The sequence below is a fragment of the Rhipicephalus microplus genome, unplaced genomic scaffold, assembly GCF_043290135.1.
Source record: "Rhipicephalus microplus isolate Deutch F79 unplaced genomic scaffold, USDA_Rmic scaffold_205, whole genome shotgun sequence".
Lineage (NCBI taxonomy): Eukaryota > Metazoa > Arthropoda > Arachnida > Ixodida > Ixodidae > Rhipicephalus > Rhipicephalus microplus.
Window position 1 is genome coordinate 157,501 of NW_027464776.1, and position 12,500 is coordinate 170,000.

The 12,500-nt window shown below is 60.4% G+C and overlaps 1 protein-coding gene and 1 non-coding gene across 2 annotated transcripts in view; one reads left to right on the forward strand and one right to left on the reverse strand.

The window, feature by feature from the left end:
- Positions 1-12,500, forward strand: part of LOC142792126 (uncharacterized) — a gene marked incomplete at both ends in the record, with an annotated part of 286,387 nt that overhangs the window by 150,488 nt on the left and 123,399 nt on the right. The gene's annotated exons all lie outside the window — the stretch shown is intronic.
- Positions 1,580-3,394, reverse strand: LOC142792148 (small subunit ribosomal RNA). Its single transcript, XR_012890693.1, has one exon. It is a non-coding gene; the product is annotated as a small subunit ribosomal RNA (ribosomal RNA).

Here is a 12,500-nt window from a genome sequence, read left to right on the forward strand (position 1 = left end):
GAGCAAACGGTGTGTTTCGGACGGCGTTTCGCTTCCGCTACTTGCGAGTGCTTTCGTGGTCCACCCCTCTATAAATACTCGGGAGGCGTCGAAGCCGGTTCTCCAAGCCGGACCCGTAGGTATCGTTGTGTGCTCGCTCTCATTGGCCCGCCTAACCAGAAAATGCCTGCGGTACACCCATTTGGATAAGAGTGCACGCAGATGCGGGCCTCGACGGCTACACATTTCCTCGGGCGGCCGCCTCCCGGCCTCCGTGGAGCGCGGGATGCACGGTCCCATCGACAAGCCTCTCCCGTTTTTACCGTGGCGTCGCGGTTCACCACGGCGGGCGGGTCGGTCTCCTCCGCATAAAAAGGGGGACCCCCGCTTTTTGTTCCACGAAATCGCACAAGCTTTTTTCGCATCCACGGTTTGCCACCGCACACCAAAATGCCGATCCGGCTGCCTACTTTAGCCAACAGGTGGAGCCAGGCGCGCCGTACTTGCGCGGCACTTCCCACGTCCACCGAAGTCGGTGCCAAGGACCACTTTCGGCGCCGGAGCCGCGTACGAGCCTACTCGAGGCGGAAGAACGAAGCCAGCAAGGGCCTGGCCGCAAGTGCGTTCAATTGTCGGGACGTCCAAGTCCCTCGTTCTTCCGTGCTTCCTCTTTCGGCAAGTCGTTGCGGCACCTTCCCAAAGCGCGCAGACCCGCTAATCGCGACGAGCGCGACGTGGCCGTGCCGCCTTTCCCTCGGCAGCAAGCAAAACGCCTGGCAACGTCGACGCTCCCCTAACCGCGATCTCGCACCGTGTTTCGTGTGGCGAATTCAAAAGCCGGCCGGCGCTGCTGCAACCATTACGGTCGGTACGCATACGCCGCGGAGGGCGGGACGGTCATCGGAGCGTGCGGTTCCTCCATCGAGTACTGCGCACCTCGGCCGTCGCATCGCCGTGCCATGACCGGCCGCGCGTCAACGCGAACCGGTGCCAGCGAGATCCCTCGCCTGCAAGAACCGACCGGCAGCCTCCGTCACCCGAGGACGCGGAGGCGCTTGCCGCGGACGGCGGGACGGTATGCACTGGTGCACAGCGGACCCGTCACATCGCCAGTTCCTTGACCGACCGCCGACGCTTGTGCCGTTCCTCTCGTACTTGGCAGTCGCCGCGCGATTGTCGGGTCTCGTTCTTGCACGCTCGAACGGTCGGGAGGGCACTCGGCTGGCGTTTCGGGAACGCGCAGCCTCGCCTTCTACCGACGTAACCACGACTCGCCGTTCGCGCTCCGCCGCTCCTGTTTACAGTACTAGGCGGTCCCGCAGCGGTCGGGTCGCGCATTTCGAGCGCTTCGAGCCACGGTGCAGTGGCGGGTAGAAAGCCGACCTATGAGTGCGTTGCGCCGTTTGTACCCGCGTCCGCCACCTGGCCGACCGTCCAAGGTCGCGGTGTTGGCGTCCGCTGGGCGCAACAATTTGTCACGGGGTGCCGCTCCACATTCAGGCAGCCCCGTGGGGAAAAGCCGACCCCGCGTCCAAACGGGGTCAGCGGCAGAAAGTGTCGGGCGCAGACGCAGCTGAGGCGCTCACCCTTCACAATCCGTTAATGATCCTTCCGCAGGTTCACCTACGGAAACCTTGTTACGACTTTTACTTCCTCTAAATGATCAAGTTTGGTCATCTTTCCAACAGACCGGCGCAACCGAAAGGCCGCGCCGGACATCGGTCCGAAGACCTCACTAAATCATTCAATCGGTAGTAGCGACGGGCGGTGTGTACAAAGGGCAGGGACGTAATCAACGCGAGCTTATGACTCGCGCTTACTGGGAATTCCTCGTTCAAGGGGAACAATTGCAAGCCCCTATCCCAATCACGAAAGAAGTTCCACGGGTTACCCAGTCTTTTCAGACAGGGATAAAGACACGCTGCTTCCTTCAGTGTAGCGCGCGTGCGGCCCCGGACATCTAAGGGCATCACAGACCTGTTATTGCTCTGTTTCGTGCGGCTAGGAGCCGCTTGTCCCTCTAAGAAGGTTGTAAGGTGCTGGGAACCCCGCACCTATTTAATAGGCTAGAGTCTCGTTCGTTATCGGAATTAACCAGACAAATCGCTCCACCAACTAAGAACGGCCATGCACCACCATCCACCGAATCAAGAAAGAGCTCTCAATCTGTCAATCCTCCCAGTGTCCGGGCCGGGTAAGTTTTCCCGTGTTGAGTCAAATTAAGCCGCAGGCTCCACTCCTGGTGGTGCCCTTCCGTCAATTCCTTTAAGTTTCAGCTTTGCAACCATACTTCCCCCGGAACCCAAATACTTTGGTTTCCCGGAAGCTGCCCGCCGAGTCATTTGAGTAACTCAGGCGGATCGCTGGTTGGCATCGTTTATGGTCAGAACTAGGGCGGTATCTGATCGCCTTCGAACCTCTGACTTTCGTTCTTGATCAATGAAAACATTCTTGGCAAATGCTTTCGCAGTAGTTCGTCTTGCGACGGTCCAAGAATTTCACCTCTAGCGCCGCAATACGAATGCCCCCGTCCGTCCCTCTTAATCATTACCTCGTATTCCAAAAACCAACAGAACAGAAACGAGGTCTTGTTCTATTATTCCATGCAAGTTTATTCAGGCGACTCGCCTGCGTTGAGCACTCTAATTTTTTCAAAGTAAAAGCACCGGCCATCTCGAGGCACACAATGAAGTGCACCAAGAAAGAACCGGCATGATGTTCAGTCCGAGCCGTCGCATCGGGTAGATGCACTACTCGTCTGGAACTGAGATCCAACTACGAGCTTTTTAACCGCAGCAGCTTTAGTATACGCTATTGGAGCTGGAATTACCGCGGCTGCTGGCACCAGACTTGCCCTCCAATTGATCCTCGTTAAAGGATTTAGAGTGTACTCATTTCAATTACGGGGCCTCAAAAGAGTCCCGTATTGTTATTTTTCGTCACTACCTCCCCGTGCCGGGAGTGGGTAATTTGCGCGCCTGCTGCCTTCCTTGGATGTGGTAGCCGTTTCTCAGGCTCCCTCTCCGGAATCGAACCCTGATTCTCCGTTACCCGTAACAACCATGGTAAGCAAGTAACCTACCATCGAAAGTTGATAAGGCAGACACTTGAAAGAAACGTCGCCGGCTCGTGGCCATGCGATCAGCACAAAGTTATCCAGAGTCACCACACAATACGGGCCGAAACCCGATCGATCTTGGTCTAATAAAAGCACCCGTTACCCAAAGGGCTCCAGGCTCACTGCATGTATTAGCTCTAGAATTGCCACAGTTATCCAAGTAGGAAGAAACGATCTAAGGAACCATAACTGATTTAATGAGCCATTCGCGGTTTCGCCTTATTTCGGCATGTACTTAGACATGCATGGCTTAATCTTTGAGACAAGCATATGATTACTGGCAGGATCAACCAGGTAATCGTTCGACTGCGCGTCCGTCCTCGCCCTCGGCGGGCCGGACGCAGTCTGTGTGCGGCGGAGGCCACCTTCAGGCGCCCCAACACGCTTATTTTGCACTCCGAGATGACGGCGTTCGAGCTCGCTACGGCACAACCTTCCCGAAAGACGAGTGGGAGCCGTGCGGCAAGAAGCACGTTCATGCTCGCTCTTTTTCGTTGCATCGACTCGGTCGCGCCGTGCGGGTTGCCCAAGCCCGCTGCACTGTCGGTGGACCGGCCGGAACTAGCAACGGAGCCGAGACTGCAAAGCCGCCAGACGACGGGTCACGCCCGCGTCTTCGGCGCTTTCGCATCTGAATCGCCCGAGGACGACACGGAACACACCTCGATATCGTGGTAAAACGGCACCGTCCGACAACCAGCCCCTAACGCATCAAGCGGATGAGGCTGCAGACGACTGCCGTGGATTCCCCTGGAGCAGACCCGAGGACACGCTTGACGAGGCCGAAGCCCGCCGCATATCAGACACCCGGTCGCTTTCGCGTACGCCGCTCACGAGAACCCCCACATAATAGCAGCGATAAGTACCCAGACCTCCTTGGGCCCTAATACGAGCGTACTCGAGAAAATTTCACCGCGGGTGTGCCCCGAAACGTGTGGCATGTTGAGCGTGCCACAAGTCTACGTCGCTCTCAAACCCGCCGAGGTCGTAGAATTTGCGACCCTACTCACGAAATTCCCACCGAGGATACGGCCGCAAACGTACCGCACCTTGGGTAGGCCACGAGTTTGTGCAACACTACGCTGACGGCACAGCACCGAGGTCGTGCGCGCACGCACGGGAAAATTCCGCCGCGGTTTCTGCCGAAAACGTGAGGCACCACGACTCTCCGCAAGTTCGCGTCGACTGCGAAAGACCGAAGTCGTGAACGACGTGTCCGCTACTCGCCGCCGACACGCTGGACACCAAACGTACAACGACTCGACGGCGTCGTAGAGGCCCACGACGCGGTTTTCCTTAACGACGTCTCGGCGTGGCACCGACAGGTTAGAACGGCCGACCAACGTTCCCTGTCCGCCGTTCGGCTCAGTCGAAGGGCTCGGCGACTTCGGCAACGCTGCGAAGCCGCACGGTGACGCACGCCATGTCCCCATTTTTTTTTTTCTTTCTGCGTCTGCCGGGGTGCCCCTATAATAGCAGCGATAAGCACCCAGACCGCCGTGGGTCGCTCGCCCCGGCTGACGTGGTTTTTCGTACTCCTGCGGCGGTCGCCGTCAAGCACGTCCAAATACGCTACTTTCGTGGGCGCATTCACGCTCTTTCGCTTCGCCGGAGTGCCAGCACTCACTCTGCCAAAAACGGCGAACATCCGAGCGGCGGTTCCCACTTTTGCGTCGGCGTCGCAAACCCCGCCCCGGCAGACGAGGTTTGCCGTACTCGTGCGACGGTGGCCGGCGGGCACGTCGAAAGACGCCGATATCGTGCGCGAATTGGCGCACCTTGGCTTCACCGGAGTGCCGCCACTGACTCCTCCAAAAACGGCGAAGATCCGAGCGGCGCTTCCCACTTTCGCATCGGCGTCCCGAACTCCGCCCCGGCTGACGCGGTTTACCGTACTCGTGCGACGGTCGCCGGCGAGCACGTGGAAAGACGCCGATATCGTGCCCGAATCGGCTCCGTTCGGCTTCGCCGGAGTGCCAGCACTGGCTCGGCGAAAGACGACGAACATCCGAGCGACGGTTCTCACTATTGCGTACGCGTCGCAAACCCCGCCCCGGCAGACGCACTTTGCCGTACTCGTGCGACGGTCGCCGGCGAGCACGTAGAAAGACGCCGATATCGTGCCGGAATCGGCCCCGTTTGGCTTCGCCGGAGTGCCAGCACTCACTCGGCCACAAACGGCGAACATCCGAGCGGCGGTTCCCACTTAGCCGTCGGCGTCCCGAACTCCGCCCCGGCAGACGCGGTTGCCGAGCTCGTGCGACTAGCGACCGCGAAGCCGTCTCGCGACGCCGCTTTCGTGCGCGGCTCCCACTGCGACCTGGGTCACCCGAGGTCGACGAGCAAAAAAGAATGTCGAAAAAAATTTTTTTTTTTTTTGCGTCTGCCGGGGTGCCCCTATAATAGCAGCGATAAGCACCCAGACCGCCATGGGTCGCTCGCCCCGGCTGACGTGGTTTTTCGTTTTCCTGCGGTGGTCGTCGTCAAGCACGTCCAAACACGCCACTTTCGTGGGCGCATTCGCGCTCTTTCGCTTCGCCGGAGTGCCAGCACTCACTCTGCCAAAAACGGCGAACATCCGAGCGGCGGTTCCCACTTTTGCGTCGGCGTCGCAAACCCCGCCCCGGCAGACGAGGTTTGCCGTACTCGTGCGACGGTGGCCGGCGGGCACGTCGAAAGACGCCGATATCGTGCGCGAATTGGCGCACCTTGGCTTCACCGGAGTGCCGCCACTGACTCCTCCAAAAACGGCGAAGATCCGAGCGGCGCTTCCCACTTTCGCATCGGCGTCCCGAACTCCGCCCCGGCTGACGCGGTTTACCGTACTCGTGCGACGGTCGCCGGCGAGCACGTGGAAAGACGCCGATATCGTGCCCGAATCGGCTCCGTTCGGCTTCGCCGGATTGCCAGCACTGGCTCGGCGAAAGACGACGAACATCCGAGCGACGGTTCTCACTATTGCGTACGCGTCGCAAACCCCGCCCCGGCAGACGCACTTTGCCGTACTCGTGCGACGGTCGCCGGCGAGCACGTAGAAAGACGCCGATATCGTGCCGGAATCGGCCCCGTTTGGCTTCGCCGGAGTGCCAGCACTCACTCGGCCACAAACGGCGAACATCCGAGCGGCGGTTCCCACTTAGCCGTCGGCGTCCCGAACTCCGCCCCGGCAGACGCGGTTGCCGAGCTCGTGCGACTAGCGACCGCGAAGCCGTCTCGCGACGCCGCTTTCGTGCGCGGCTCCCACTGCGACCTGGGTCACCCGAGGTCGACGAGCAAAAAAGAATGTCGAAAAAAATTTTTTTTTTTTTTTTTGCGTCTGCCGGGGTGCCCCTATAATAGCAGCGATAAGCACCCAGACCGCCATGGGTCGCTCGCCCCGGCTGACGTGGTTTTTCGTTTTCCTGCGGTGGTCGTCGTCAAGCACGTCCAAACACGCCACTTTCGTGGGCGCATTCGCGCTCTTTCGCTTCGCCGGAGTGCCAGCACTCACTCTGCCAAAAACGGCGAACATCCTAGTGGCGGTTCCCACTTTTGCGTCGGCGTCGCCAACCCCGCCCCGGCATACGCGGTTTGCCGTACTCGTGCGGCGGTGGCCGGCGGGCACGTCGAAAGACACCGATATCGTGCGCGAGTCGATGCTTCTTGGTCTCGCAGGAGGGCCGCCACTCACTCCTGCAAAAACGGCGAAGATCCGAGCGGCGCTTCCCACTTTTTCGTCGGCGTCGCAAACCTCGCCCCGGCAGACGCGCTTTGCCGTACTCGTGCGACGGTCGCCGGCGAGCACGTCGAAATACGCCGATATCGTGCCCGAATCGGCCCCGTTTCGCTTCGCCGGAGTGCCAGCACTCGCTCGGCCAAAGACGACGAACATCCGAGCGACGGTTCCCACTATTGCGTACGCGTCGCGAACCCCGCCCCGGCAGACGCGGTTTGCCGTACTCGTGCGGCGGTGGCCGGCGGGCACGTCGAAAGACGCCGATATCGTGCACGAATTGGCGCTCCTTGGCTTCACCGGAGTGCCAGCACTCACTCGGCCAAAAACGGCGAACATCCGAGCAGCGGTACCCACTTAGCCGTCGGCATCCCGAACTCCGCGCCGGCTGACGCGGTTGCCGAGCTCGTGCGACTAGCGACCGCGAACGCGTCTCGCGACGCCGCTTTCGTGCGCGGCTCCCATTGCGACCTGGGTTACCCGAGCTCGACCAGCAAAAAAGAAGGTCGAAAATTTTTTTTTTTTTTCTGCGTCTGCCGGGGTGCCCCTATAATAGCAGCGATAAGCACCCAGACCGCCGTGTGTCGCTCGCCCCGGCTGACGTGGTTTTTCGTACTCCTGCAGCGGTCGCCGTCACGCACGTCCAAATACGCCACTTTCGTGGGCGCATTCGCGCTCTTTCGCGTCGCCGGAGTGCCAGCACTCACTCTGCCAAAAACGGCCAACATCCGAGCGGCGGTTCCCACTTTTGCGTCGGCGTCGTAAACCCCGCCCCGGCAGACGCGGTTTGCCCTACTCGTGCGACGGTCGCCGGCGAGCGCGTCGAAAGACGCCGATATCGTGCGCTAATTGGCGCTCCTTGGCTTCTCCGGAGTGCCGCCACTCACTCCTCCAAAAACGGCGAAGATCCGAGCGGCGTTCTCCACTTTCGCATCGGCGTCCCGAACTCCGCCCGGGCTGACGCGGTTTACCGTACTCGTGCGACGGTCGCCGGCGGGCACGTCGAAAGACGCCGATATCGTGCCGTAATCGGCCCCGTTTGGCTTCGCCCGTGTGCCAGCACTCACTCGGCCAAAAACGGCGAACATCCGAGCAGCGTTTCCCACTTTCGCATCGGCGTCCCGAAGCCCGCCCCGGCAGACGCGGTTTGCCCTACTCGAGCGACGGTCGCCGGCGATCACGTCGAAAGGCGCCGAATTCGTGCACGAATCGATGCTTCTTGGTCTCGCAGGAGGGCCGCCACTCACTCCTGCAAAAACGGCGAAGATCCGAGTTGCGCTTCCCACTTTTTCGTCGGCGTCCCGAACTACGCCCCGGCTGACGCGGTTTACCGTACTCGTGCGACGGTCGCCGGCGGGCACTTCAAAATACGCCGATTTCGTGGGCGCATTCACGCTGTTTCGCTTCCCCGGAGTGCCAACACTCACTCTGCCGAAAGCGGCGATCATCCGAGCGGCGGTTCCCACTTTTGCGTCGGCTTCGCAAACGGCGCCCCGGCAGACGCGCTCGTGCGACGTACTCGTGCGACGGTCGCCGGCGAGCACGTCGAAAGACGCCGATATCGTGCTCGAATCGACCCCGTTTCGCTTCGCCGGAGTGCTGCCAGTCACGGCGCAGAAAACGGCGAACAAGTGTTTTTTTTTTTTTTTTTCCTAGAATTTGTGTTATAGAAGGCACATTTGATATCGGACGATAATTTTCAACTTTATCACGCGCACCGATTTTCGTGTAGAGGTTTGCAAGTTTATGGGAATTTCTCCACTTGGAATAATGCGATTTAGTAGTACTACGAGAACTTCATGGATGTACTCAAGGGTACGGGGCAAGTCAGTTACGTCAACACCTGCAGATTTTTTACACTTCAAACTGAAAATTGTTGGTTGTGAGTCCTCGTGTGATATTAAAGGCCGATTCGCTAACACATAGAACAAAGAAAGAAAGGAAGAAAAAACGCCCGCGCTCGCTCAAGAAACCTGGGTTCGCAACAAGTGGCAACAACAAGCAACCGAGCGAGTGCGCCAAAACCCGTGGCGGCCGAACAAACGCGAAGTCCCAACCGCGTCAGCCGGGGCGGCACGGGACAGGAAAAATCACTTCAGCCGGGGCGGCGGGGCACCGAATAAACCTCGTCACCTCGTCGCAGGATAAAAGAGGAAACAAAAAGTCTAAACAGCGTCTGCTGGAGCGAATGCGTAATAAAACAACAACAACAACAAAAAAAAAAAACACCCGCGCTCAAGAAGTCTGCAATCACCACAAAAGGCGACTGTGACCGAGCAGCGTCAGCCGGGGCCGTGCGGAAACGGAAAAACCGCGACTACCGGGGCGTCGAGGCACCGAAAAATCCACTTCAGCCGCGGCGAAAAAAAAAAACAAAAAGAAAGACGGAGGGGGGGGGGGGGAACCACGTCTGCCGGGGCGAAGGAAAAAAAAAAACGCGTCTGCCGGGGCGAGCCCGGGTGCGGCACCACCGGGAAAACTGTGGCAAACAGACATGGCGATCGAGTGAGTGGGCCGCCAGCCAGGCTCAGCCAAAAAGTGCAAAGTCCGAACTGCGTCAGCCGGGGCGGCAAAAACCACGTCAGCCGGGGCGGCGCAAAAAACCGCGTCTGCCGGGGCGGCACGAAACCGCGTCAGCCGGGGCGGCGCGAAAACTGCGTCAGCCGGGGCGGCGCGAAAACTGCGTCAGCCGGGGCGAAAGAAAAAAAAAAAAAAAACGCGTCTGCCGGGGCGAGCCCGGGTGCGGCACCACCGGGAAAACTGTGGCAAACAGACATGGCGATCGAGTGAGTGGGCCGCCAGCCAGGCACAGCCGAAAAGTGCAAAGTCCGAACCGTGTCAGCCGGGGCGGCAAAAAACCGCGTCAGCCGGGGCGGCGCAAAAAACCGCGTCTGCCGGGGCGGCACGAAACCGCGTCAGCCGGGGCGGCGCGAAAACTGCGTCAGCCGGGGCGAGCCCGGGTGCGGCACCACCGGGAAAACTGTGGCAAACAGACATGGCGATCGAGTGAGTGGGCCGCCAGCCAGGCTCAGCCAAAAAGTGCCAAGTCCGAACTGCGTCAGCCGGGGCGGCAAAAAACCGCGTCAGCCGGGGCGGCGCAAAAAACCGCGTCTGCCGGGGCGGCGCGAAAACCGCGTCTGCCGGGGCGGCGCGAAAACTGCGTCAGCCGGGGCGAAAGAAAAAAAAAAACGCGTCTGCCGGGGCGAGCCCGGGTGCGGCACCACCGGGAAAACTGTGGCAAACAGACATGGCGATCGAGTGAGTGGGCCGCCAGCAAGGCTCAGCCAAAAAGTGCTAAGTCCGAACTGCGTCAGCTGGGGCGGCAAAAAACCGCGTCTGCCGGGGCGGCACGAAACCGCGTCAGCCGGGGCGGCGCGAAAACCGCGTCTGCCGGGGCGGCACGAAACCGCGTCAGCCGGGGCGGCGCGAAAACTGCGTCAGCCGGGGCGAGCCCGGGTGCGGCACCACCGGGAAAACTGTGGCAAACAGACATGGCGATCGAGTGAGTGGGCCGCCAGCCAGGCACAGCCGAAAAGTGCTAAGTCCGAACTGCGTCAGCCGGGGCGGCAAAAACCGCGTCAGCCGGGGCGGCGCGAAAACCGCGTCTGCCGGGGCGGCACGAAACCGCGTCAGCCGGGGCGGCGCGAAAACTGCGTCAGCCGGGGCGAGCCCGGGTGCGGCACCACCGGGAAAACTGTGGCTAACAGACATGGCGATCGAGTGAGTGGGCCACCAGCCAGGCTCAGCCAAAAAGTGCTAAGTCCGAACTGCGTCAGCCGGGGCGGCAAAAACCGCGTCAGCCGGGGCGGCGCAAAAAACCGCGTCTGCCGGGGCGGCACGAAACCGCGTCAGCCGGGGCGGCGCGAAAACTGCGTCAGCCGGGGCGAAAGAAAAAAAAAAAACGCGTCTGCCGGGGCGAGCCCGGGTGCGGCACCACCGGGAAAACTGTGGCAAACAGACATGGCGATCGAGTGAGTGGGCCGCCAGCCAGGCACAGCCGAAAAGTGCCAAGTCCGAACTGCGTCAGCCGGGGCGGCAAAAAACCGCGTCAGCCGGGGCGGCGCAAAAAACCGCGTCTGCCGGGGCGGCACGAAACCGCGTCAGCCGGGGCGGCGCGAAAACTGCGTCAGCCGGGGCGAGCCCGGGTGCGGCACCACCGGGAAAACTGTGGCAAACAGACATGGCGATCGAGTGAGTGGGCCGCCAGCCAGGCTCAGCCAAAAAGTGCCAAGTCCGAACTGCGTCAGCCGGGGCGGCGCAAAAAACCGCGTCTGCCGGGGCGGCGCGAAAACCGCGTCTGCCGGGGCGGCGCGAAAACTGCGTCAGCCGGGGCGAAAGAAAAAAAAAACGCGTCTGCCGGGGCGAGCCCGGGTGCGGCACCACCGGGAAAACTGTGGCAAACAGACATGGCGATCGAGTGAGTGGGCCGCCAGCAAGGCTCAGCCAAAAAGTGCCAAGTCCGAACTGCGTCAGCCGGGGCGGCAAAAAACCGCGTCTGCCGGGGCGGCACGAAACCGCGTCAGCCGGGGCGGCGCGAAAACCGCGTCTGCCGGGGCGGCACGAAACCGCGTCAGCCGGGGCGAGCCCGGGTGCGGCACCACCGGGAAAACTGTGGCAAACAGACATGGCGATCGAGTGAGTGGGCCGCCAGCCAGGCACAGCCGAAAAGTGCTAAGTCCGAACTGCGTCAGCCGGGGCGGCAAAAACCGCGTCAGCCGGGGCGGCGCAAAAACCGCGTCTGCCGGGGCGAATGCAAAAAAAACAAAGAAAAAAGCCCGCGCTTAATCAAAAGAAAACAAAGAAAAAAGCTTGCGCTTAATCAAAAGAAAACAAACAAAAAAAGTTCGCGCTTAAGCCTGGCGGTGGAACCACCGGGGCAAACAGACCTGGCGATCGAGTGAGTGGGCCGCCAGCCGGGGTGAGCCAAAAAGTGCAAAGTCGGAACCGCGTCAGCCGGGGCGGCGCGAAAACCGCGTCAGCCGGGGCGGCGCAAAAACTGCGTCAGCCGGGGCGGCACGGAAAAACGAAAACCGCGTCAGCCGGGGCGGCACGGAAAAACGAAAACCACGTCAGCCGGGGCGACATCAAAATGAGGAAAAAAAAAAAAACTGCCTTAGGACACCTGCGTACACTTTCATGCGTTTGGGCATATCTCTCTGTAACACGCGCGCCCCTCGTTACGCGCGGCACTCTGTTTTCTCCGACACCCATATTTCGGCGGCATGTGGCACGCGCGCCCGTCCCTACGCACGGCACACCGCAGTGCTTTCTCGATATTTTTCTTTTCCTCCAACACCGTCATCTATAGGCTTTTAATGACCTGTTGCTCGTGGCAAAAGTTCGCTAGCTCTGACACCTCTTGCATGCGCACCGTTTTTGCGCACGGTGCTATGCCGCAAAGCACGGCAGTCGCATGCGTTTCTCTCAGGCACCTCTTTTTTGACACAACGCTGTGGTGCTTAGAAACACACCCGCCGCTTTTGCGCACAGAACTCCACCGTACAGCACGGTAGTCACGTTTGTTCCACACGAACAGCAGTGTGCATCGTGCTACGACACTTTGAAAGCTTTTTCTTCCGAGTCTCGACCGCGCTGTTCCTTTCGTACTTGGCGCGGTTTTGGGACCAGCTTTGTTTTAAACCCCTACTGCGCGCCGTTCCTTTCGTACTTGGCGCGGTTCAGGGTTTGTTT